The 27,093-nt window shown below is 49.7% G+C and overlaps 1 protein-coding gene across 1 annotated transcript in view; it reads right to left on the bottom strand.

Annotated features, from left to right (window-relative positions):
* The window catches only part of SHANK2 (SH3 and multiple ankyrin repeat domains 2), a 572,646-nt gene extending 549,898 nt beyond the window's left edge, over positions 1 to 22,748 (bottom strand). The window contains exon 1 of the mRNA XM_058526174.1: positions 22,619 to 22,748. The gene's annotated coding sequence lies outside the window, so the exon portion shown is untranslated. The remainder of the gene's footprint in view (positions 1 to 22,618) is intronic.
* Positions 22,749 to 27,093: the final 4,345 nt, after the last annotated feature.

Below are 27,093 nucleotides of genomic sequence, written 5' to 3'. Positions count from 1 at the left end.
ATACATTAGAAAAGAAGAATAATCTCAAATCAAATGTGAAGTCCCCATCTCGAGAAGCAAGCAAGAAGAGGGGAAAATAAGCCAGAAGTAAGCAGAAGGAAGGAAACAATAATCAAAGGAGTGGAAATAAATGAAACCAAAACAGAAAAAAAGACAGAGAAAATCAATGAAAGCATGAGCTAGTTCTTTGTAAAAGTCAATAAAATTGACAAAACTCTAGCAAGACTGACAAAGAAAAAAGAGAGAAGACCCAAATTACCAACACCAGGAATGAAGGAGAGGATCTCTTTACAGACCTATAGACACAAAAAGGGTGATAAAGAAATACTATGAACAGCTCTAGAGACATAAATTTGACAATATAGATGAAATGAACCAATTCTTCAAGAAATAGAAACTATCACAACTCATTCAATAAGAAAACGGTCATTCGAAAGCTCCATAACTATTAAGGAAATTGAATTCATAATTTTAAAACTCCAAGTTTGGTAAGAAAAAGGAAATCTCCAAATGGTTTCACTAGAGAATTCCATGAAATGTTTAAAGAAGAATTAATACCAATTCTACACCGTCTCTTCCTGAAAACAGAATCTCTTCTCAATCCATTTTACGGAACAAGTGTGACTCTGATACTAAAACCAGATAAAGAGAATACAAAAAAAATAAAACCCCACAGATCAATATCTCTGATGATTATATACATAAAAATCCTTCACAAAATATTATCAAATAGAATTCAGCAATACATGAAAAGAAATGTACACCATGACCAAGTTGGGCTTATTCCAGACATGCAAGACTGGTTTGATGTTTTTTTTAAAACATCAATCCACCTAATACACTATATCAACAGGCTAAAGAAGAAAAATCACACAATCATAACAATCAATGCAGAAAAAGCACTTGACAAAATTCAACATCCATCTATGACAAAAACTCTCCCAAAAACAGGAACAGGGGGAACTTCCTCAACTTAATGAAGAGCATCTACAGAAAACTGTCCGCTGGTTTTATTCTCAATAGGGAACAATCAAATGCTTTCCCTCTGTGAGCGGGAACAAGGCAAGGATGTTCACTCTCATCACTCCTACTCAGCAGTGCTAGACATTTTAGCCAGTGTGATAAGGCCAGGAAAGGAAATAAAAAGCATACAGATCAGAGAGGAAGAAATAAAATCGCCTCTATTTACAGATGACATGATTGTAGAAAATCCCAAGGAATCTACCAGGAAAAAAAAAATAACCTCCTAGAAATAATAAATAAGTTGGGGAAGGCCACAAGATACAAGATCAAGAAATAAAAGTCATTGTATCCATATACACCAGCGACGAACACGTGGACATCAAAACTAAAAATACAATACCGTTTATAATTGCTCAAAAAAAAGTGAAATACTTAGGTGTAAATCTAACAATACACATACAAAACTTGTATGCTGAAATCTATGCAGCACTGATGAAAGGAATCAAAGAAGATCTGAATAAGTGGAGAGACAGACCCCGTTCATGGAGGGGAAGACTCGATGCAGTCAAGACGTCAACTCTTTCCAAATTGATATATGGGTTGAATGCAATTTCAACCAAAATCCCAGCAAGATATTTTTGTAGATATAGACAAGATTATTCTAAAATTTATATGGAAAAGCATTTAAAATTTATATGGAAATAAATATAAAATATAGAGCCAGCCCTGATGGCCCAGTGGTTAGAGTTCAGCATGCTTCAGCGGTCCAGGTTCAGTTCCTGGGCGTGGAACCAACCACTCATCTGTCAGTTGCCATGCTGTGGCGGCAGCTCACATAGAAGAACCAGAACTTACAACTATATTCAACTATGCACTGGGGCTTTGCAGGGGGAAAAAAGGAAGGAAAAAGGAGAAAGACTGGCAACAGATGTTAGCTTAGGGTGAATCTTCCCCTGCAAAAAAATAAAATAAAATTTATATGGAATAAAACAAATTTGAAAAAGAAAAAAGTGAGAGGAATCAGTCTACCCAGTTTCAAGACATTATATGGCAACGGTAATCAAGGCTGTGTGGTTCCAGCAGAGGGACAGGCAGAGAGATCAACAGAACTCAATACAAAGCCCAAAAATAGACCCACACAAATATGCCCAACTGATTTTTGACAATGGTATGGAAGCAATTCAATGGAGGAAGGACAGCCTTTTCAACAAATAGCGCTGGGGCAAAAGAATGACCATCAACCTAAATCTTATGTCTTACACAAAAATGAACTCAAAATGGATCATGGACTTAAATGTAAAACGTAAAGCTATACAACTTTTAGGAAAAAGCCATTTTCTCGTAGGAGAAAATCTTCAGGATTGAGAGGTAGGCAACAAGTTCTTGGACTTGACGCCAACAGCACAGTCCACAAACAGAACACTTGAGAAATTGGACCTCATCACCATGAAAAACTGTTGTTCTGAGAAAGACCCTGTTCAGAGGATGAAAATACAAACGACAGACTGGGAGAAAATGTTTGCAAACCACATATCTAACAAAGGATTAGTGTTCAGAGTATAAAGAACTCTTAATACTCAACGTTAAAAAAAAATCCAATTTAAACATGAGCCAAAAACATGAAGAGACATTTTACAAGGAAGATAGCTAGATGACAAACAGACACTTGAAAAGATGTTTAACATCATTAGCCATTAAAGTAACGCAAATTAAAACCACAATGAGATACCACTGCACACCTATCAGAGTGGCTAAAATAAAAAACCATAGCAGCAAACGCTGGTGAGAAAGCGAAGGAACGGGACCACTCACACATTGCTGGTGGGAATATAAAATGGTACAGCCACTCAGGAAAACAGCATAGCAGGTTCTTAAAAATCTAAACACACAACTACCATACAACCTAGAAACTGCACTCATGGGCATTTATCCCAGAGAAAGGAAGACTTATGTTCACACAAAAACCTATACACTAATGTTTATAGCGGCTTTCCTCTTAACAGCCAAAAACCGCAAACAACCCATATGTCCCTCATAGGGTGCAGGGTTAAGTAGATACGTGGACTACTACTCAGCAAAAGCAAAGAAGGAACCATGGCTACACACAACAATCTCTACAGAGTTACGCTGAGAGAGAGAAAAAAGCCAACCCCAAAAGGTTACTTACTGTATGATTTCATTTCTGTGTAATCATTGAAATGACAAAATTACAGAGCTGGAGAACAGATTAGTGGTTACCAGGCTTGAGGAGCTGGTGGGGTAGGAAGAAGTGTGTGCAGATGGAAAAGAGCCGCAGGAGGGATCCTTGTGTTGATGGAAATATTTCTATCTTGACAGTACCATTGTCAATGTCCTGGTTGTCATAATATAGCACAGTTTTGCAAGATATTACAGTTCCTAATTCTCCTCTGCCCCCAGCTCGATTACCAGAGAAGGCAACAGTGCAGGATGAAACCAGCCTAGGAACAGTTACCGTGTAAAGTTAAAATATTAATTATGCCTGCGGCTGAACTACAGCGCACCGTGACCAGGAGAAGCATGAAACCCAACCTGGCTTCTCCACCTGGTGTGTGCGTGATCCGTTCTGTGGTGCAAGGGCAATAACGGAGCAGCCGGGAGGGACCTGACACAGACGAAGCTGCACCAAACCCAGCCAGGGTGTCGTCTCTCTGTAGCGCCCGTGGTCGGCTGGCACAGGACCGACTTCCAGCAGTTTACGCCTCCCTGGATCTACCCCCTGGGGAAGCCCTCTCCACATGACCCTGGACTTGGTCATTCTGTTTGCTTCAGCCAAACTGACAAGAGCAAAGGGACAACAGCAAAGGTGATGCAACAGGAGACTTAAAAGCCGCTGGCACAGGGGAGCTCACTCTCTCTTGCTGCTCCTGGGAACCCTGCCACCACCAAGTGACCAAGCCGGGCTAGCCTGCCGGGTGATGGGAGACGATGGCGCCATTACCCCATCACCCCAGCCAACCAGCAGCTAACCCCCAGACACGTGAGAGAGGCCTGCCCACCAGCTGACCACAAGTGAACTCAGTGGACCACGAGAGCCGTCCAGCTGAGCCCTGCTCAAACGGCTGACTTGCAGAATTGTGAGATACATAAATCAGCGATCGGCAAACTATCCGGCCCCCAGCTTGTTTTTGTCAATAAAGTTTTATTAGAACACAGCCATGCCCATTCATTTACATATTGCCTTTGACTGCTTTTGCACTATAACGGCAAAGTTGGAGAGAGACTGTATGGCAGGTGAGCGCAAAATATTTGCTCTCTGGCCCTGAAAGAAACAGTTGTTGTTTGACTTTTTACCCTAACTTTTGGAGTGGTTTGTTATGCAGCAAAAGTTAACTGATACAACCCTCAACTTAATAGTTACTTATTAGATGGGTGTCATCATGTCCCTTCTCCAGATGAGGAAACTGGGGGTCACAGCAGTTAGGGATCAAGCAACGCCCAAGGTCACACAGGTGGTACACACAGGAAGCATCCTGCAAGGCGAATTTTACCCCGGTTTGTCCAACACCAAAGGCCCTACCCCACCATAATGCAAGCTTTAGAAAGGGCTCCTAAATGATTACTAAGTTAGTGAACATTCCATCTCCACCTCCCAGGCCCCCTACTCCCTCTTCAATAAAAGATGGCAGGATAAAATTTCAAATGAACAAAAGCACATCCACGGCAGGGAAATCCATCTGAGAGCCAAGAAGGCCACCACGGAACAGCACACTCCCCGACCCCCGCCCAGCCATCTGGAGCTCCTGGGGGATGGAAGTGGGGAGAGGGTGTCAGCCCCCCTGGAAACCCTCCCATGAGTGACGCACAGTCTGCCACCACCGTCCCCACTCCCTGCACAGATGGGGTAAGCGAGGAGCTCTGGTGGCCCCCAAGGCTGCGATGTCCCCTGCAAGGGCCATAGGTGCTCTGGGCAGGGGGCTGCCAGGTCCTCCCATCATCCTCAGCCCCTACATGAACCTAGTGCACTCACACAGCCCAGGCCAGAGGCTCTGCAGAGAACAGGCGGGGGTGGGAATTCACAACAGGGCCTCCGCCTGAACAGGAGGTCCCAACAGGACAGGGGAAGGGAGTTTACAGACTCCAACACCCACATGTGGACGAGTCGTATCTAAACAGATGCTGTCTGTCAATAACAGTAACGAGAGCAGCCTCACAGTACACGAATGCTTATTATAGTCTCGACTTCACGTAAATTACTTTATTTAACGCTCGCAGCCACCTGAGGTACGTTATTACTCCATTTTAAGGATGAGGAAACTGAGGCCCAGAGAGGTCAATTGGCTTGCCCAAGGTCACGCAGCAGTTACGGGGCAGAGCTGGTCAAGTGCAGTACCTCCTAGCACCACAAAGCACCACCTACTTAGAGGACAGGCAAGCACGTACCCGGGCGCAACCCAAAGACTCCCCAAAGCCCCAAAGATCTGGGACAAGAGTAGAGAGGTCAGAGAACCCCACCCCATCCCGGCCGGTGCTGTTCTGCCCACGTGGCCAAAGTCCTCCAGGCAGAGCACCCTCCGCCATCGCCCTGGAGAACCGTGCGCTGAAACACCGCACACACTCGCCCTTGCCAGCATAAGCGCAGGCTTCAGGATCTGGGTGTGCTCGAGGCAGCGAGAAGCACATTTGAAAAGCTGACTTCACCTGCGTCCTCCCCGCACCCCCAGAGGTCTAGGGAGAGGGGCTACCCAAACACAGAGTCACAGGGGACAGATTTCGTCAATAGGGGACGATCCAGCCAAAGGTCACACCACCATCTTATTCACAAAGGTCCTGGGGCCTTTGGGAAGGACTGTCCGCAGATGGTCAGTAGAGGCCACTGGGCACGCTGGGTGGGACGGACATTCTGGGAGGGAAGCTGGATAAAATGCTAATGTCCCTCCCGGCTCTAAGACTGGCCCGGTTAAAACACACGACGCTCCAGCTGAGCTCAAAACTCAGTCAACGCCCCTCTCCGGACCTCAGTTTCCCTTTCTGTAAAACAGACATAAAAATACTTCCTCCCAGAGAGGGGCTGTGTAGATCCTATGAGGTCATAAGCATGAAACTGCCCAGCATGGGTAGGAGCTAAAATGTATTTTGACAAAGTTTGGAGATAATATGCAATAATAATAAGAGTAATAATTAATCAAGCTATATACAAAGATATAGGTAACTATTTTATCTTATGTGATGGCACTGTTAATAGAAAATATTTTTTAACAAGAGTTTACTTATTATGATGTAATTAAGTAAGCAAGCCTGGTAAAGAAATCCTTTTTGCCTCAAAATGTGGTACAGCCACTATGGAAAACAGTATGGAGTTTTCTCAAAAAATTAAAAATAGGAATACCACAGGATCTAGCAATCCCACTGCTGGGTATCTATTTGAAGAAAATGAAATCAGCATCTCGAAGAGATATCTGCACTCCATGTTCACCGCGCCATTATTCACAACAGCCAGGACATGGAAACAATGTAAGTGTCCAATGACGGATGAGTGGATAAAGAAAATCTGATATATATCCACAATGGAATATTATTCAGTCATAAAAAAGGATGAAATCCTGTCATTTGCGACAACATGGATGAACCTGGAGGACATGACGCTACGTAAAATTAGTCGGGCAGAGAGAGACAAATACTGTATGATTTCACGTATATGTGGAATCTAAAAAAAAAGAAACGCAACTCATAGACACAGAGAACAGACTGGTGGTTGTCAGAGGTGGGGTGGGGGAGGGCAAAACGGGTGAAGGGGGTCGAAAGGCACAAATTTTCAGTTATAAGATAAATAAGTCCTGGGGATGTGATGTACGGCAAAAAATAAAGTAATTAATCAAGCTACCTACAAAGATATAGGTAACTGTATTTTATTTTATTATTTATTTTATTTATTATGTGATGGCGTTGTTAATAGAAAATATTTTTTAACAAGAGTTTATGTATTATGATGTAATTAACTAAGTAAGCCTGGTAAAGAAATCATTTTTGTCTCGAAATGTGGAGCAACTTGTCTCTGGCCAGATGGTCTGTTCCTCAGAGATATCTCCTTTCTCCTGGAAAAGCGCCAACCCCGCCCACCGCCCCGCCCCCAGGCCACTGACCCCGCAGCCAAGCACGGGCTACAGTTTGCTGGGGAATCCTCCAGGTGTTTCAGGCGCCTGCACGCCCCGACGGCCTTACGACAGTGAGGCCACCCCAGCAGGGCCAGAAAACTCTGCCTGTCTAGGGCCAACAGTGAATGGTAAATAATAATACCACTATTCCCAGACACTTCAGGTAAGACTCTCGTTCTGCAGGAGAGTAAACCCCAGAAGGTATTTCACCTGGCTTGCTCTAGGTTGACCGTCTACACCCCCGTCGGCCACAGGGTATGGGGGAAGCTCTTCAGCCCTGGGGGCCTGGGGGCCAGCAGGAAACCTACCGGGACCCTGGCCAGGGCATTTCGCCTTCCTGAGGCCCCACGTTCTCCGACAGGGCTGGACCTGGGCCCCCCAGCGCCAACATTCTAGAACCCCGGTTAATGCTAAGTGAGCTCTGGGGTCCCCTCCAAGCTCAGGTCTCTCTGAGAGGTGCGACCGAGCCCGACCCTGGGGCAGAAGGCTGCGATGACCGAGGTTCTAACCCCCTCCTATTCCTCCAACGAAGAGTCTTTGCTGCTAAACCAAGGAAACACGTCTGCAGAAAGGGGTCCACATGAGAACAAGACGGTGGGGGGCAACAGGTAGAACCTGGGGGGTCAGGGGGCAAGAAATAAGGACTCCGATTCCAGCCCCCGGTAGGGAATGCTACAGACCAGCGCCGCCCCATAGCAACAGAACTCAAGCCGCGAATGTCATTTTAAATGTCCTAGTAGCCACATTTAAAAAATTAAAAGAAAGAGAAACAGTTGAAATTGATATTTATCATATATTTTATTTACAACACATGCAAAATGCTATCATTTGAACATGTGCCACGAGCCACGTTTCAAGTGCTGAGGGGCCACGTGTGGCTGGTGGCTGCCATACTGAACAGCACAGTTACAGACAGACCTGCTTGGCGTTGGCCAGGACTCCCTCATCAGGGAACCAGATGCTGAAGATAAGCCACGCTCAGCACTTCGGCGTCACCCTGGGCTGAGCAGCGGGTCGGGCGGGTCTGAGTCAGATTTGCTCTGCCGCGTGCTGGCTGCAAGCCCTGAGCTGCCCAGTCCCTCTGAGCTGGTTCCTTTTATCAACCACGAAATGCGGTAATTTGCAACGTGGCTGTTTGTGGTCTAAAGGAGATAATACAGTCAAGCATCAAAGCTTCTTTTAAATCAACTGTAAACACACAGTGAGGACTTAGAGCTGGGATCAACAGACTCACAGGAGAGAAGAGAGAGCCGAAAAGCAATCCCCAAGGACCTGGGGAGCTGGACCCATGACAGAGGGGGAAGGACAAAGCAATCAGGGGCTGGGGCAGGTCCCTCTGTGTGGGAAAGAGACAAATTAGATCCCCACCTTACATGAGTACTAACTACAGATGGAATTTTAAAAAACTACTGAAAAGCAAAACATTAAAATTATTAGTAGAGAATAATATAAAAGAATGTCTTATGACCCCATTGTCGTGTCTTATGACAATGGGGAAGGGATGATTTGAAAAAGAGAAATCACACAGGCAAAAAAACAATTAATTTGACCACATCCCAATGAAAAACTTCTTTATAGCAAAAGGTTATGTACTGTAGGCAGGAGTGAAAAGACAAGCCAAACCAGGTGGAATCTGTTTCCAGAATATATAAAGAGCATCTACAAATCAACAAGAAGCAGACAAATGACCCACGGTAAAGAAAATGGAATCCAGGAAATTCGGAAAATGGAAAGCTGAGTGACTGATGAACTGGAAGATTGCTCTCTATGAATCAGAGAAAATGCAAATTAAAACGCCCAGCAGGTTGGTACAAATCAGACAACACCATGTCTTGGTGAGGATGGGGGCACGGGGAGCTGTCACACCACGAGGATAGGATTAGAACTTGGTAAACCCCCTTGGACATCAGTTAGGGAATACCAGAGAAAGCTAAACCTGTGCCCACCCAAACTACAGACTCAACAACTTCTCCCCGAATGACACACCCACGGAAGAGCTGGCCCACCAGGGCTGCTCATTCCACGAAATACTGTACAGCAGTTAAAATGTGCCAACTAGAGCTACACTATCAAAAAGGATTTTTTTAAGTAGCTATTAATCAACGTGCCACCAAGACAAAGCTTCCAGGGATCCAGTGGTGCCCTGGCCCCCTCCCCCACCCCACACAGGCCACCCAGGGTCGCACCGGACCAGCAACCATGCTCCAACCTCGATGGCTCATGAGACGGGTAAAGAGCACACGTTTCAGGTCACGAGGCAATCAGAAAGCACCCATTTACCTTCTGCAGGAGACTTTCTCTCCCCGCTGCTCTCCTTGGCCCAGTGCCTCCCTCGGCCCTGCCCCAGACCTGGACTGAACCCACCCAGGTGAGACACCACGTTCCCAGGAAGAAGCACCTTTCCTCCCGGGGGACGGGAACACTGGACATCAGAGGAGTCACAGTCCACTATTTCTCCAACATACGGGGTCACCTCTGCTTCGTCCAGAGACCAGTGAGGAAGGTGGGCTCTTTCCGTGGGAAAGCAGCTGGGTGAGGCCAGTGGGGAGCAGACTCTCAGCTTTGGAATCCCGAGACCAGATGGGCCTCGGGCTGGTCACTGCGTTCAAACGTGCTTTCTGAAAGCAGGGGCTTGAAGAAAGATTTGCACACCCACGTTCATGGCAGCACCATTCACAATGCCAACAGGTGGAGGCAGCCCAAGTGTCCATCGATGATGAACAGATAATCAACATGGGTCTATCCATACAATGGAATATTAGCCTTGAAAAGGAAAGAAATTCTGGCACCTGCTACCACATGGAGGAACCTTGAGGACACTGTGCTGAGTGAAATAAGGCAGACACAAAAGGACAAATATTATGTGATTCCACTTACAGGAGGTCCCTAGAGGAGTCAAACTCATAGAGACAGACAGTAGGACGGTGGGTGCCAGGGGCTGGGGGAGAGGGAGTGGGGGTTAGTGTTTAATGAGGACAGAGTTTCAGTTTGGGGAGATGAAGAAGTTCTGGAGATGGATGATGGTGATGGTCGCACAACATTATGAATGTACCTAATGCCACTGAACGGTACACCGAAAAGTGGTTACGATGGTAAATTTTATGTTATGTATATTCCAGCACAACTTAAAAAATGTTTAGTGTCAAAGAGTGTTTTCACGTCAGTTTCCATTAAATTCTTCACTTACAATTTACGGCTTCCCTCACCTCCTTCAAGTCTTTGCTCAAGGGCTACCTTCTCAAAGACGCCCACCCTGACCACCCCTGACTCCCAGGCCCCCTAACCAAGCTCTCCTTTTCTCCTGTATTGCACAGATGCTTCTTCATTATCTCTCATTTATTGTTTGTCTCCATCGGCTAGAATGCCAGCCCTACAGGACAGGAATGTTTGTCTGTCTGGTTTGTTGCATCTCAAGAGTCCAGAGCCACTAGAGAGACACCTATAGGACACTCCTATAGGACAGCAGACGTGCACGTGGAACATTCTCCAGGACAGACCACGTGCTAAGCCATAAAAAAGCCTCAATTAATGTAAAAGGATTGAAATCATACAAAAAGTGTTCTCCAACCACAATGGAATGAAATTAGAAATCAAGAGGAGAAAGAAATTTTAGGAATTCACAAATATGCGGAAACTAACACACATCTAAACAGCCAATGGGTCAGAGGATAAAGCACAGGGAAATTAGAAAATACTCTGAAGTGTGTGAAAAAGAAGACAAAATACATCAAAACGTATGAGATACAGCTAAAGCAGTGTTTAGAAAGAAACTTTTGGTTGTACAAGTCAGCGTTAAAAAGAAGAAAGATCTCCAGGGCCGGCCCCGTGGCTTAGCGGTTGGGTGCGCGCGCTCCGCTGCTGGCGGCCCAGGTTCGGTCACGGGCGCGCACCGACGCACCGCCTCTCCGGCTGTGCTGGGGCCGCATCCCGCATGCAGCAGCTGGAGGGATGTGCAGCTATGACGTACAGCGATCTACTGGGGCTTTGGGGGAAAATAAATAAATAAATAAAATTATTAAAAAAAAAAAAAAGAAAGATCTCAAATCACTAACCTATCCTTCCACCTTAAGAAACTAGAAAAGGAGCAAACTAAAACTAAGCAAGCAGAGGAAGGAAATAATGAAGGTTAGGGTGGAAATTAATGAAAAAGAGAACAGAAAAACAACCGAGAAAATCAATGAAAACGAAAGCTGTTCTTGGAAAAGGTCAATAAAATTGATAAACTTTTAGCTGAACTGATCAAGAAAAAAAAGGGAAAACACTCTAATTACCCAACTCAGAAAAGAACAAGAGGACATTTCTACCAACCTCACAGAAATAGAGAGGATCATAAGGCAACGCTATGAACAACTGCACACCAATAAATTAGATAGCTTAGATGAAATGGACAGATTTCCATGACACACAAACTAACAATCATTGACTCAAGAAGAGACAGAAAATCTGAATATACCTCTAACAAGTAGAGACTGCACTAATAAATTTAAAACTCATACAAAGAAAAGCCCAGGACCAGATGGCTTCACAGATGAATTCTACCAAACACTGAAAGAAGTATTAATACCAATTCATCACAAACTTTTCCAAGAAATAGAAGCAAATGCTTCCCAACTCATTTTATGAGGCCGATATTACCATGAATGCACCACAAGAAAACTACAGACCAATACCTCTTATGCACATACGTGCAGAAAGCTCAACAAAACACTAGCAAACTGAGTCCAGCAGCAAGTAAAAAGGATTATAAACCACCACTAAGTGGGATTTATCCCAAGAATGCAAAGTTGGTTTAATATCCAAAAATCAATTAATGTAATACACCACATTAATAGAAAAAAGCAGCTGATCATCTCAAAAGATGCAGAAAAAGCACTTGACAAAATCCAGCACCCCTTTATGATAAAAACGCTCCACAAACTAAGAACGCAAGCGAACTTCCTCAATCTGATCAAGGGCATCTACAAGGACCCACAGCTAACACACTTAATGGTGAGAGACTGGATGCTTCCCCCTAAGATCAGGAACAAGAGACACTTGTTCTGGTCACTTCCATTCCACATTGCCCCAGGGGTCGTGGCAATTAGGTAAGACAATGAAGCAAGGTATCCAGATTGGAAAGGAAGAAATAAGACCATCTCTATCAGTAGATGACATAGGCTAGTCTAGTCCAATATGTAGAAAATCCTAAGGAATCCACTAAAAAATTATTAGAACTAATACACAGGTTCAGCAAGATTGTAGAATATAAGGTCAAGACACAAAAATGAATTGTATCTCTGTACGCGAGCAATGAACAATTTGAAAGTGAAATTAAGAAAACAATTTCATTTACAATATTAAAAAGAATTACATTTTTAGGCATAAATCTAACAAAAGAAGCAGAAAATTTATGTCTGAAAACTAGAAAACATCTTTTGACAGAAATACAAAGTTCTAACTAAATGGAAAAATAGCTTGTGTTCGTAGATCAGAAGACTTCGTATTGTTAAGATGGTAATTCTTTCTGAAATGAGCTACAGATTCAAAACAATCCCTATCCAATCCCAGCTGGCTTCTTCGTAGAAGTTGATAAACTAATCCTAAAATTCATATGGAAATTCAAGGGACCCAGAATAGCCAAAACAATGCTGAATAAAGAAGAGCTAAGATGGAGAACTCACCTTTCCTGATTTCATAACTTACTACAAAGCAACAGCAAGCAACACAATATGGTACTGGCATAAGAATGGACATATAGGTCAAAGACATAGACTTGAAAGTCCAGAAATAATACCCACGGTCAACCGATTTTCAACAAGGATGCCAAGACAAATCAATGGGAAAGTACTATCTTTTCAATGAATGCTTCTGGGACAAATGGACATCCTCCTGCAAAAGAATGAAGTTGGAACCCTTCCTCACACCATACACAAAAATTAATTCAAAATGGATCACAGACCTAACTGTAAGAGCTAATGGTATAAAACCCTTAGAGAAAAACACAGGCATAAATCATCAGGACCTAAGGTTACTCAAATCCTTCTTAGATGTGACACCACAAACACAAGCAGCAAAAGAAAAAAGTAGATAAACAGACTTCACCAAAATTTAAAACTTTCATACTTGAAGAACACCATCTACAAAGTGAAAAAGACAACCCACAGAATGGAAGAAAATATCAAATTGTATATCTGATACGAGATTTGTATCTAGAATATGTAAAGAACTCTTACAACTTAATCATAAAAGGACAAACACCCAATTAAAAACTGAGCAAAGATCTGAAAAGACATTCTTCAAACAAGATATACAGACAGCCAACAAGTGCAGGAAAAGGTGCTCACACATTAGCCACGAGAGAAATGCAAATTAAAAAAACAATAAGATACCACTTCACACCCACCAGGATGACTGATCAAAAGGACAGATAATAACAAATGCTGGAGAGGAGGTGTAGAAATCAGAATCTCAAACACTGCTAGTGGGAATGTAGAATAGTCCACTCACTTTGGAAAACAATCCGGCAGTTCCTCAAAAGGTTAAACGTCGAGTAACCATGGACCCAGCAACTCCACTCCTAGGTAAATATCCAGGAGAAATGAAAACACACATCCACACAAGAACTGGCAAGTGAATGTTCACAGCAGAAGAACTCATAATGGCCAAAAAGCGGAAACAGCCCAAACGTCCGTCAACTGATATAAATGAATAAAATGTGTTATATCCATACAGTGGAATATTATTCAGCCACGAAAAAGAACTGAAATACTGATATGTTGGAGAATGTGGATGAACCTTGACAATGTTATTCTAACCAAATGAAGCCAGTCACAAAAGTCCAGATATTGTATGACTCCACGTCTACGAAATGTCCAGAACAAGCAAATCTACAGATACAGAAAGTAGATTAGTGGTTGCCAGGGGCTGGGGTGGGTGTGGGGGGAACAAGGAGTGACTGCTAATGGGTGTGAAGTTTTTTGGGGGGTGATGAAAATGTTCTAAAAGTAGTGTGGTGATGACGGTTGTACAACTCCTTGAATACACTAAAAACCACTGAATTGTATACTTTACGTGGGTGATTTGTATAGTATATAAATTATATCTCGATAAAAGTGTTTTTACGTCTTTTTAACGAGTCGAGGGCAGTGCCCGCCACAGTGGCCCTCACCAGTGGTGCATGTCGGGCGCTGTTCCAGGCCCTGGGATTCACCGATGAATGGGACAGAGAAGGGGTCTGCCCTCCTGGACTTTCTTCCAGGATAAACCACACAAGAATGTGTGAAGTTCGAGTACAAGTGCATGAGAGAGAACCAAGGAGGGGACACATGCCTGGGGTCCCCTCCTCTCTATCAACTCCTACCAACCCCGTGTCCCCTTCCCACGGGGCAGCAGGAAAGAGGCCACTGGACGGTTACCAACACATCCTCTCCCTCGCAGAAGGCCGTCCCCCTCAGCTGAGGCCTGGCGGACCCCGATCCTCCCCAGGGCTGGGCAGAGGGGTCTGTGGGTGCGTCAACCTCCGTTTGGGGCCCTGCACATTCATGTTTCTGAATCAACTCTCAACGCCTAGAAATACTAATAATCAATGGTACCAAGGGACAGGCTCCTCCCCATGCCCTCCCACAACCTCCACTCCTGGGGAAGGGGGGAGAAAACACGTTGCCGGCCAGAAGAGAGTTTAGCTCTTCCCCGAATGTTCACGATATGCCCCGAGGCCGTTACAAGTTGGGCAGGAACCACCCACTCCATCCACCCAGAGCCCAGATGAGAAGAGACCGACCTCTGGAAAGAAGTGATGAAGGCCCCTGAAGTCCCGGCTTGGCCAAGGACCACTCAGTAACTAAGTGGGTCTAAACTGGCGCAAAGCAAACCCAAACCGGAACTTAGCCCACACTTAACCCCGACACGCAAATCACCAGCGCCCACCGCCTGCTCTGCCCCTCAGTGTCGTCCGCACGGGCAGGGCTCGCAGACTTCGGAGCCCTGCTTCCAACAGCAGGGCTGGGGGCGCCTGGAGGACAAATACATACGGAGGCAAGTGCTCAGTTAGGCACTCGGCGACGAACGCCCACTTCAGGGACTTATTCATTCAACAAACATTTTCCAAGCTTGCGGGGGAGGGGGGATGGGGGATCAGAGATGAGGGCAGATAACAGCAGGGTCCCCCTTAACCTGGTCTGAGTGGGCGTCCATCCCAACAGCCCCAAGATACAGGCAGATCAGAAGAGACAGAACAGTGTCCGGGAGGAATCCTGCCACACTCAGCCCAGAAACCCCGGCCAGTCACTGGCCCGCCTGGGACACCCCCAGAGGGGGGCCTAAAGAATTGAAACAGACAATATCAGGCGGCCCCGGGTCAGACAGGGCCGTCTTTCAATTCCTTTAGCCACTGGCAATGGCCCCTAGCCCCACACACTTCTGGACACTGTAGTCGCTCTAGGAAAGCAGATGAGGCTTGGAACTCTCTGGAACATGGCATCCATCCTCCCAGTGTTTGGGGATCATTAACAGCACGTGCCAGACCTCCTGTAACCGTTCTCAGAAATTCCACTCCCAGCTCATTTGGACTCTGTGCTCCACAGGAAAGTCACTCCATAACCACGGCGGTCAGCCCCCACTCAGTCCCCACGCGCCCAGCTTCAGCAACACCCCGGTGTAACCTTGGTGGATGGAAGTTCACCTGGCACCGGCCCACCCCCCCAGAGGCCTGAAGGCAGTGGTGGGGCTGGCCTGGGCCCAAAAACCTCCCAGTGAGGCCAGTGGCCCGACTGGTTTTGTGACTTCCTGCAGCTGAATGCACACGCTTGAGGGCGAGTCTGGAACCAGCGATGCTTTCCAGCCACTGGGTTCTATTCCACGAACACCTCCTGGGGGACTCCATACCCAGTGCCCTCAGGACCCTGAGACACGCACGGAGAGCACCTAAACCTGGTCCTTTCCTGCGGACCTATCCACGTTGTGAAGGGGGCCCCGAAGGAAGCAGGGGCAAGTGCCTAGGGTCTGCCAGGCCCCCAGCACAGGACGGTGGGAGCACAGAACAATTCATCAAAATCAGGAAGGAGGAAGATTGGGGCAGCTGGAGGCAATAAACCCCGGACTGGAGCGGCTGTGACCATGCTCCTGGGGTGCACCTGTGACAGCGCAAGTGCCCCTTCGGCCCCTCACTCAGTGTTCCTTCTCCCCAGGGCGGGGACTCCATGCTGAATTTTCAGGAACCTTGAGGTTCGAAGGCTCATTTCCCTGCTCCCAGGCCGGCCTGCAGCTCTGCTCAGGATGCGTGACCCCAGGCCTCCCAGGACCAACCAGGTGGGCTGCAGTCTCCCTCCTCGGGCTTAAGCTGCAACATGGGTCCATCCAAGCCCCAGGAAAGGGTCCCTGCGGTCCAGGCTCCCAGCCACCCCCCCACCCTGCTGAGGACTCAGGGAACTGTTTCTGATCACTCCTGTGCAACCCAGGGAGGAAGTAGGGACCCACGGGCCAGAACCCCGAGTGAGGACAGTCTGGGGCAGGACACCCCCATCCACAGGCCCTGGTACGTGCAGAGCACATAGGTGGCATCATCTGTCACCACTGTCACCTAGGTGTCACCACCATCCCCAGGTGGGAATCATCTGCAGGAACCTCGAGGGTGGGTCTGAATCTTGCCCATTTCTCTCCCCTCCTCCGCAGAGGGCTTCAAACTAGGGTGTGCAGACCCCTTCCAAGGGGCACAGTCTTTCCCGAAACGGTTCAGTGCAGAGAGGTCTTGGGGTCACCCTTTCCCCAGAAACCCCTCCATCCTTTACATATGAAAGACCTTATTGTCCCCCCTGAACCGTGGGGGGAGTGTACATCCAGTGCGGGGACTCCCGGATACTAAAAGGAGTCATTAAACTACGCCTTTAATTAAAGCACCAAACACCCCCACTGCCTGCTCGCTAAGAGACGCACTTCCAGTCACTTCTTCCTTTTTCCATTTCTGAAAATCCATAATGGATTTATAGTGTTTGATCATCCGGCTTTCTCAACCCAGAAGTGATTTTTTTAAACACTTAGCGACTTGAGGTCACAGGAAATTTTTTTGAGTCCATTTATGTATATGTTCCTTGCAGAGAAATATGCTCAATCGATTAATAAAAGACCTACGAGCATGAAAGTCTATGAATTAGGGTAAAATTCTTTGAGGAAGCGGATAGAAGGAACAGTGGACATTCCCTAAAGCTCCCTCTCGTGTCAGTGGATACAGTTAAAGTTAGGAAACAGTTACTTTTCAAATGTCAATATTTACTCACAGTCGAGGCTCTGCGTCCTGGGCAAATAATTAAACCGAGGAAGAACAATTTTAGACGTTGACCTAAAAATGCATGAGAAGTCTCATCAATCGGGTACTGTCAGAATCTGGGGTGGGTACCAGGGAGTTCAGTGTGCAATCCTCTCAGTTTTGCCGGATATTTGAATTTTTCACACGAAAATGGTGCAGGAAATGAGAACACACACAGTTTTTAAAAACAAAACCGTCAGGGAGTTGAGAGGCCAAAAAAATGTTTTTGAAGAAACTTGCCCCAGCCAGGCACGGCCACTGTAGGCACGCAACGATTAGCCACCTACTGGATGCCTCCCGGTGCATCTTCCGAATCAGGCCTTTTAAGTGAGGCAGTGCAGGACTCCGGCCAACCACCCTTCCCGCTAAAACCCTGAGCATTTCTCAAAGTGTGTTCCTAGAACTCGTGAGGGTGGAATTCCTCCAGGGAGCTCCAGTCCTGCATCTCCAGCCTCAGTTAGCATTTCGGGGGGGTGGGCTAGGAGCCGCTCACCCCCGAGGCCCATCATTTGAAATCTGCAGCTGTGACATTAGAAGCTCATGGCCTAATTCAACTCACATGCCCCTCACCGAGCCGCCCCCAGCGGACAGGGCAGAGGGCCTTGGCAAACCTCACAAGCAATTTTCAAACACCGTCCAGGTCATGGGGACCAGTCCCACCCCCTCTCCGCACTGACTTCTGGCAGCCAATCCTGGGGAGCCCTGTTCCTTACACAGCTCCCCAAACTCCTGGCAGCCCAGCAGGCGTTTAGGGGCTTGATCTCCCGGGAAGTGACACGTGCCACAGCTGGCCCATCTCTGGGCACATCCCTCAAGAGCGACCAGGTCGCCAACCCTGAGCCCTGGGCAGGCTCTTGGCTCTGCCCACTATTGGGCGTGGGCTCACCTTCATCCACCCCGTAAAGACCAGAAACCCCTTAAGTGTTGGGAAGGCTCATGCCAGATGCACCTTGTCTCCCAAAGACCGACCTCAATATTACCACCAGAGCCAACAACGTTAACATTCATTAGCCCCTTCAAAACAACGCTTGAATCTGCTTCCAAAGAAAAAAAAAAGGCCTATCACATCCAGAAGTCTGATCAGAAAGTTTGGTCTTCGTTGGCAGACTGTAGCTCTTTTTCACGCCACAGTAACAAGGAGAATAATTTTCTAACTGGATGAACTTTCCCGCTGGGTGACGTGCATCCTAGCCATGTGTGTTGCGGGCAATTAAGGGCTGGGCTCTCTCCCAGGCTGCCTGGCCTGCAATCCCAGCGCCCCACTCACTAGCTGTGGCCTAAGGCAAGTGGCTTCACTCCTCTGATCTGTAAAGTGGGAATCATCACCAATCACAGCTCTCTCTCTCAGGAGTTCTGTGGGACTCGAATGAAGTCATCTATAGCGACAGTGCGATGCACGCCTGGCAGGAGGAAAACACTCAGAAGTGAGAATATCAGCTGTTAGTGCTGCAGGCACCAGCAGGATTGTGATGACCGATGACCGGGTGGCTCTTTCCCCACTCCCGGAACGAGAACTAGACCACTTCTGCAGAGGTCCGGGCAACGCAGGCAACGAAACGATCAGACAACCAGACCTCTCCCAGGTGTTCTGATATCCCCCACCCCACCTCCCCCAGACTGGGTTAGGGACCCTCTCTGTGCCCTACAGCCCCCGGTGGTCACCTCTATCACAGCCCCTGCCCCACGGTGCACTAACTGTCCAATCCCTTCTCTTCTCCCCGCTCGCCCAGAAGCTCCTGGGGCAGCCCCAGTGGCCAGCTCCTAGCGTGGCACGGAGCAGAATGACCTCAGATGATTATTTATTGAGCCCATTTTACGCAACAAGCAGAGAAAATCCGATATGCCCTAGAACACTTCTGACCGACCGTCAGAGAACGGCAAGCCCTCACTTGGGTAGGCCAGGTACAGTGGCCAGGTGACCAGGGTCACCAACCCCAGGGGCTCCAGGATCCGAGCCCTTCGCCCAATCGGTCCAGGGTCTTTCAACAAGTGTCCAGGTGAAGGGCTGGGGGCTCCAAAGATGAAAAAGACCAGCCTCTGTTTGGAGGGCTTTCCTCCCCACCGCTCTGCAAACTCCCCTCTCAGTCAAAGCAGGGGATTCAGTCAACTGGCCGGAGGTCACCTGGACGATGGAAGATCCTAAAAGTTTCCTTCCTCGGGCTCAGAACAACGTGAGGCTCCCGAGGAGGCTATAAATGTACTTTTCTGCCGGCTTTTCCAGCCACGGCACCCCCGCTGTACCCCTAGGGAGCCACTGGCAGATTCCAGATCCTACAGCCTCCGGCAAGGATGAGCCCTAAGTTTACAAGGCTGGAGCTGGAATTCCAGGGAAGCGGGAGTTTAGGGGTCAGGGGGTGGATCCAACCCGGGATCTCACCCCCAGGATTCCTCCGGAGCAGGAGGCACTCTCAGCCCCCTGAGCTGCTCCCACACTGAGCTCCGCTTTGGAAAAGCCCCCATTACTCCTCTGGGATGACAAGAACACTAGGACTCGATCGTTTAAGACTCTATTACATATTTGGAAATAAGATAAGGCAAAAAACTATTTTTCTAGGAAAATCAGTTTTTACTAGCGTTCTCCTGTATATTGGTCAACTCTTGGCATGTTTTTCTTAGTTTCAAGTTTTTTCTTCCATCTTTTTCCCCATCACTGATGAATAATAAATGCAACGCTCCTCGAGACTCCTTTATCTTCCTCCCACTGGCATTCTTCACATCTGACCGCGACCCTCCATGTCCGGGCTCCTCCTAGATAGGCCGCCCAGAGGCCTGGACCAGGTCACCTCTACATGGTGACGCCTAGACATCACCTGGGTGGCTTGCACACAACCCCAAGCACTTGCCAAATAAATGAATGAATGAAAGCCTCTTGGAAACTCACCTGAATAGGGCAATTGTCCTTGGGGACTGTAGGCAGAAAGATTCCCTCCCCTCCCCCAAAATGGGATCTAATTGGTTCAAAGCATCAAGTGCTGTCAACAGGCCCCACTGGGACCCGGCTTTAGAGGCAAAATCACCTTACTCAAAAAGGGCTCCTGTTGGTGCTTGAAGAATTACAGCTTCTTCCCCAGGGGCTCAAAGAAGCACCCCACTTTCCACCCAATTCTTCCTTCTTGGAAAACCACAAATTCCTCAGCATCATAATGGAACTGGCTTCCTTTAGCACATGCTCCCCAAGAGTTTCACATCCAGCCACTGCTAAGACAGCCTAATTCCTATTAAGACAAGGATCCCCCTCGGGCCTCCTTAAAGATACTGTGACTTCCTGGTCAAGAATCCACGGCTACCACTGATTATCCCCCACCCCCCACCCCGAGGGTGGCCACATCGACTTCCCCCTTAACCACCGCTCAACTCCGACTGGGCACAAAGCTCCAGGCAAACGCAGCCTTGCTATCGCCCACCAGTGGGTTGAAAACTTGCTCTCCAAGCGCAGCCGCCTCCGGGGGCTGTTCTGGACATCCCCAGACCCCCAGGGCGCCAGGGTCGCGCTGGCGCGGAGGAGGTCGCCGCTAATCATTACTTAATTAACAACCTAGCACTCGGATCAAGGCTGATCCAGGGGCGCGCGGCCCCTCCCTGTGGCCGGGTCAGCCAAGTCGAGGGGCAAGTCCCAGGGAGAGACCAAACTGCCATCCCCCAAGAGAGGACTTCCCAAATTACCTCTCTGCTTCTTGGAGCTTAATTTAATTAGTGGATTGACCTCATTAATTCGAACGAGTTTCAAACAAAAAGAGGTCAATGAACTAACCCATTTACTACCTCGAATTTCCAGGTGGAAACCACTTTATTTTCGGATGGCCTCTGAGGACTCCCAGGACTGTGCCCACAGCTGCCGGCCCCGAAGCCCCCAAGTACCGCGGCCTGAGTCCCACCTGAGCGGCCCAAGTGCCTTCTCAGATCCGGCTGCCCAGGGTCGCTTTAAAAGCTCCGCCACGAAAGCCCACTGTCACGAGCACCGGCCTCGCCCCCTTTGGACGCCCCCAGCCCCACGGAAACATTAACCACGACGGCGCGCTTGCCCTCCCATCCCGCGCTGAGTGTCCGCGCCCAGACCGGCCGGGAGGTCGGCACGCCGCGGGCCCGAACCTTCCGAACCCGGGCGGCGAGGTCCACCCCAGCCCCTTCACCCTCGGAATCCGGGTGGCAAGCTTCCCTGCGCCCCCTGCACCCTCCGCACCTGGGCGGCGAGGTCCACCCCGACACCCGCACCCTCCGAACCCGGGCGGCGAGGCCCTCCGCGGCGGTCGCACCTGTTCGCGCAATCCAGCAGCCCCAGCTCAGGTGGCGAGTCCGCGGTCGCTGTCTCCAGGCGCTCCCCGCGCCCGGCGCCCGGGGCGCCCTGCGGAGGCGCATGGGCCGCGGGCTGCGCGGGCGGAGCTGCCCAGCCGCCGGAAGGAGGGATGTCCGGGCGAAAGTTGCCAGGGAAACTTGAGCAACTCGAGCGCGCCGGTGCCAGCCTTCTGCATAATTCACCGGCAGCGGCGCCGGGGCACGGGGGCCGCTCACCGGCACCAGCCGAATCCCATACCCCGGCTGGGGCGCGCGGCGGGCAGAGGCCGAGCACCTGGCGGGGGCTCTGCGCGACCCGGGGGCCCGACCCGCGACCCCCGGGCCTGCAGCCGGTGCGCGCGCCGCAGCCTCCCGGAGCCCGCTGCTCCAGCCGCGCGCACCGGGATGGGGGCTCTGGGCGCTAGTGTGGGGCCGGGTGACCGCAGCAGGGTCTCTGGGGACCCTGCGACCACGGCTCGGGTCCTTGCCCCCTGCGCGCCCCCTGGCGGCCCTGCACCGACTCCTCGGCCGGGCATGCGGGCCCAAGTGCCGGAGCCCGCGGGCAGCGACCTAGGGCAAGGAGACCCCGGGCGGGGGTGGAGGTAGGTCCGTCTGCGTTGCTCCAGAGGGAGGCGCAGGGCGCGTTAAGAATGAAGGGGTTTGTGCGCGAGGAGGACAAAGGGGGTGCTCCTGCGCTCTGCGCCCACGCCGCTTCCAAAGCCTTTTAAACCGGCCGCTACTCCGAAGGAAGCCGGGGAGGGGGGGAGGTTGTCTCTACAGAGAAGCGACCCCCCGGGACGCGCGAAACCCTCTCCCCAACCCCCCAGTCACAGCCTCTATGTGTCCAGGATCCAGTAGTTGGTGCGATCCAGACGCACCCAAAATGCAGCTGGTGAGCAGGGTCGGGCGCCCTGGGGCCCCCTACTGTCCTTCCCAGCCCGCGCGGGGTGCCCTAGCCACCCCCGCCCCGCTCCCCCGGCCGCCGCCTTACCTGACTCGGGCAGCCCCTCGGCGAGTCGGGGCGAGTCGGTGCTCCCCGGGGAGGGCCGGCGTCCGCGCGCACCTGGCTCGGCCGCGGGGACCCGAGCGGCGCCGCGCCCAGCCCGGCCGGAGCGCGGGAGCCGCCGCCGCCGCCGCCGCCGCTCAGGTGTCCGGGGGGGTCGGGGGAGGGGGCGCCGCGGCCCCGCCCAGCGCTGCTGCCCGGGGCCAGGGGCTCCTCTAGGGGCGGCGCGACTGTCCCTCCCCTCGACCGGGCGCGGGCGGTTGGGACTGGTGAGGGTGGGGGAGGGGTCCTCTCGCCGCCACAGGGCGCGCGCAGCCCAGGCCCCGCGTGCGCGACCGGCCCCGGATCCCTGCCCCCGCGGAGGTCGCTCGACCCCGCCCCACCTGCCCCGGGCCCGCTCCGGCCCGCGGCGGCGACTCGCGCGCGCGTGCGGGGTCTGTTGTGGCAACCCCGAGGACGGCGGGCGCCCAGGGCCGCCTCCGCCGCCGCCCCGCCCCGGGCTGCGTGGCCCCCCGCCCCCTTCCCGGCGAAACCCAGCGGACCAGAAAGTCCCTTAGTTTGGTAAAGCCCGTTCACTCTGCGCGGTTATCCCAGTGCAGTGGCTCCAACCCCGGAGTGTTTCATGTTAATAGGGTTCGGAAATACACAGGCAGACTGAACATCAGAACGTTTGCAGAGCGAATAAAACTTTGCGCCTGGGTGACAGGCCGCCATCTGCCTCCCAGGCCACCTTTCACCTGGGTGCCTTCCGTCCAGGGCTCGCAGAACAGCGTCTCGGCCAACTGCCCTCCCAGCCAGGAAAAGGGGGGGGAGGGAGATGAAAGCCAACCGCTCAGATGAATCGAAGAGGCGCAAAGGCACCCTCCGGAGACGCCCGGGATCCTACTATTTATTATCCAGGGCTCCAAACGCCCGGGGATCCTACTATTTATTATCCAGGGCTCCGGGGTCACTAGGTTTGCCAACACCCAAAGGGGCTTGTCCTGAGCCCCTGGCCCCCAGCTCTGAGCTGTGACACGATTGATTTACTCCCCCCAACCTGATGCGTGACCAATCGGCTAATAACTTTTCTCGAGCCCCTAATAATTCACTGGTAATTCCTCCCAGGACAAGCTGTGTGTCTCTGAGTAAGCTAGGGAGATTTCTGTGTCCTGGGTTTTCCAATATTCTGGAAGGGGAGAGCATTTCTTGCCACCAAGATCTGCAGTCTGGGGCGGGGGCGGGTGGACAAACAGCAGCGTCCAGGCTGTGACATAGAACAACAGGCTTCCAGTATAGCAGCCTTCCATTATACAAAACCCCCATCTGTGTCACCCCAGGAAGAGAAAATATACATATATATTTTATATAATATTTTATACGTAATTTTAATGCATATTTTATAAACATATTTCTTAAGTTAATCTTGGAGGTCATGCCTGAGAGATTTGCAAGGGGCGGTGACTTCAACATACCAAAGGCAAAGTTAAATATTTGCTCTAGATACTTTTCTTCCTGCTTGCATAATTGTCCCACATATCAAAGAAGTCTTGAAAAGTACTTACGTTAAAAAGAAAAAAAAAAAAAACGTTGTATTGGGGGCCTGAATATTTCAGGACACACGTGGCACAAATACTGTAACTCCTTGAGGGCAGCTGCCGCATGCAAACTTCTTTCTCTCTTCTGCTTCCTTAACCATGAGACCTAATAAAATATTTGCTGAATGAATAAAGGAGGCAATCCATCAGATAGGAATAAATAGGAAGAATGAAGCCCTGGCAGGATCTTGCAGGCATAATTTCTTTGACACGGAACCAGGGAATCCTGGGGTGGGGATGGGGGTTCCAGCAGAATGTTCTGATGTTCTTTGGGTTTGTCAGTGTCAAATCCAAGATGTGGCTTACAGGGAATTGGGGGGTGGGGGGAGGGCTTTATCTTCCTGTAACTGACATCAGCCCCCCACGACCCCAAATAAAGAATGTCATCTCGACTAAAGTGGTGTGTTTGCCCTACAAGCCTAACTCGAAGATAAGTGCAGGATACCACCCTCCTCCAACCAGATTCCCACCCCTCAAATGCTCCTTCCCAGATTTCTAGATCCGCCCTGTGGATAGCAAAGGAGGCAGCTGGCCAGAATTCAGCCGTGGACCTGTTTCTGCTGTCCCCACAGAGGGCTCGAGCGCCAAAGCCATTCTGCTGCCTTCAAGAAATACTTCCCTAGGGACCCAGGCCTCCAACAGCCTGTCCACCCAAGTGGACGCCCCTCGGCCACCCCCTCCAGTCCCTCTCATCTGTTTGTCGCCGACAACAGCGCTCTGTGAGAGCCCCAGCTTTTGGCATTTTAAGGACGGTGTCCTGCTCGCGTCCCAGTTTCTCCATGTCCGGTTAGAGATATCCAGTTCAGTCTTGTAGGGATCAGGCAACATCCTTCAAGTTTTAAAAACCTTTCATGAAAAGGCTCGGCATCTGAAACCACAGCAGCGGCGTCTTCCCTCACCCCCTAATGCCCTGAGGAGGGATTTCAGGGTGGGGGCACACCTTCACCCCCGACATCGGGTCCCTGCTGGTGGTTTGGGCCTTCCAGTGTCACGGAGGCATGCTCATTTGAAGCAGGACTTCTTTCAGTTGTCTTATTTCTGGTGGACCCAGAGCCGTACCTGTCACCCAGCACCTTGTTAGTTTAGTTTCAGTTTAGGAAAAGGGAAATAATCCTTTTTGCTTCTTGATTTCAGAAACCCCTGTTTTTGTTTCTGTCAGCTGCCTTTTCCTGCATCCCCCTAACATGTCGGGTGATGTTTGAATGAGCTTGCAGAAAGATATAACGTTTTCCATCTGATGAGCTTTTCTTTTTTTCCTGTAAAACCTGAAACATCCAGCCACCAGTTGCAATATTTGTGGGTTGCCCCCTGAGCACAGAGCATCCCAGGACTTCCCAGAAAGAGTAACTATTCCACAGAGAACTAGAAACTGGGACATGGTACCATTAAGAGATGAGAAACATAACCAACTTCTCTGTCCTGGGAAAAACCTTATAAATATTTTGTGGCTTTGATTAAGCCAGATGCTCATTGCATTCAGCAGCAGTCCTTGCCTTCAGAAGCTCCAGGTTTGGGACCTTGGAGGCCAGTCCTTCTTCAGAGAAGGGTTCTCAGGCTGCCCAAGTGGGAGTGACCTAACCCAGTCCTTCAGCTTACTGGGGGGAAACTGAGGTGCAAGGAGGGATGGAACGTGCCCAAGGACATGAGGTCAGAGCCAGGTAAAGGCAGGTGTGCACAGGTCAAGCCAGATAAAGGCAGGTTGACAGAGATGAAGCCAGATAAAGGCAGATGCACATAGGTCAAGCCAGGTAAAGGTAAGTGTGCACAGGTCAAGCCAGATAAAGGTAGGTGTGTATAGGTGAAGCCAGGTAAAGGCAGGTGTGCACTGGTCCAACCAGGTAAAGGCAAGTGTGCACGGGTCAAGCCAGATTAAGGCAGGTGCTCCAGCCAGCAAGTTTGCCCAATTCTCTCGTCCCTGCTAGATCCCCTATGCTTTTGCAATTTTTTTCCACGTGTTTTCCACTATAGCAAGAGTTCTCTTATATTCCCCCACATGTCAAATATTGGACAATTCACTCATTTCTCCATAATTTCATAACAAGTTCTAGCTCAGTCACATAACCTGATACTATAGATATTCCCAGATCTTACAAATCCCTCAGCTCCTCTGCAGATGTGCCTTCCCTGTCGCCCCTCTGTATCTTAACAAGGAGTTTTATTACTCTCCATTAATATTCCTTGAATTTCTTTTCCGTGGATTTGTTTTGGAAAGCCTCCTGGGACTTATGTCTGAACATGAGAGGCGGGAGAGTGGAGGGAGTGTTTGCTCCTGCTGGACTCTGAGATGATAAGAGGGGCTGGTCAGAAGCGTTTCCCGCTGGACGGAAGGATGGAGGGGCAGCGAGCAGGACAGAGGGGCTGCAGGCTTTTCCCTTGATACCGGTCTCCAGACAAGCGTGTCTTCTGCTTTCTCTTCAGAGACTTCTCCCAGACCTTCTGCTCTATGCAAGAGCAGCCTGAAGAATGGAGGAGTTAACGCCCCAGGGGCAGCACTCAGTGCTTGTGGAAACAGAGCTGGGAGGTTGTGGGGGAGACGCTCAGCCTCCACTCAGCAGGCGATCAGTCCTGATGAGAAGAGTTCCCTGGCTTCTAAGAAGTGCCCTTGGCGCCTCCCTTGCTTACAGCAGAGATGTTGACAAAACACCTTTATTTGGGGGTTTTCACCTCTGTGTCTCTCTTTTCCTGCTCCCTCACTCTTGCCTCCAGGGGTCCACTCTCAAGTACAGTACCCTGCATCCTAGCACTTGTTTCAGGCAAAGCTCTCCAGAGAAATGCAAAATCAAGTAAACGTTGTCTTGTGATTCTGCACAATGTCAATGAGGATGAAGCCCCGAATGGGGACAGATTGTCCTGGAGATGACGTGAACTGAGGCCGGAGTGAAGTCG

This window comes from Diceros bicornis, chromosome 31, assembly GCF_020826845.1.
Source record: "Diceros bicornis minor isolate mBicDic1 chromosome 31, mDicBic1.mat.cur, whole genome shotgun sequence".
NCBI classification, from domain to species: Eukaryota; Metazoa; Chordata; class Mammalia; order Perissodactyla; family Rhinocerotidae; genus Diceros; species Diceros bicornis.
The sequence above is the reverse complement of the archived record's forward strand: the minus strand, read 5'-3'. Positions and strand labels throughout refer to the sequence as shown.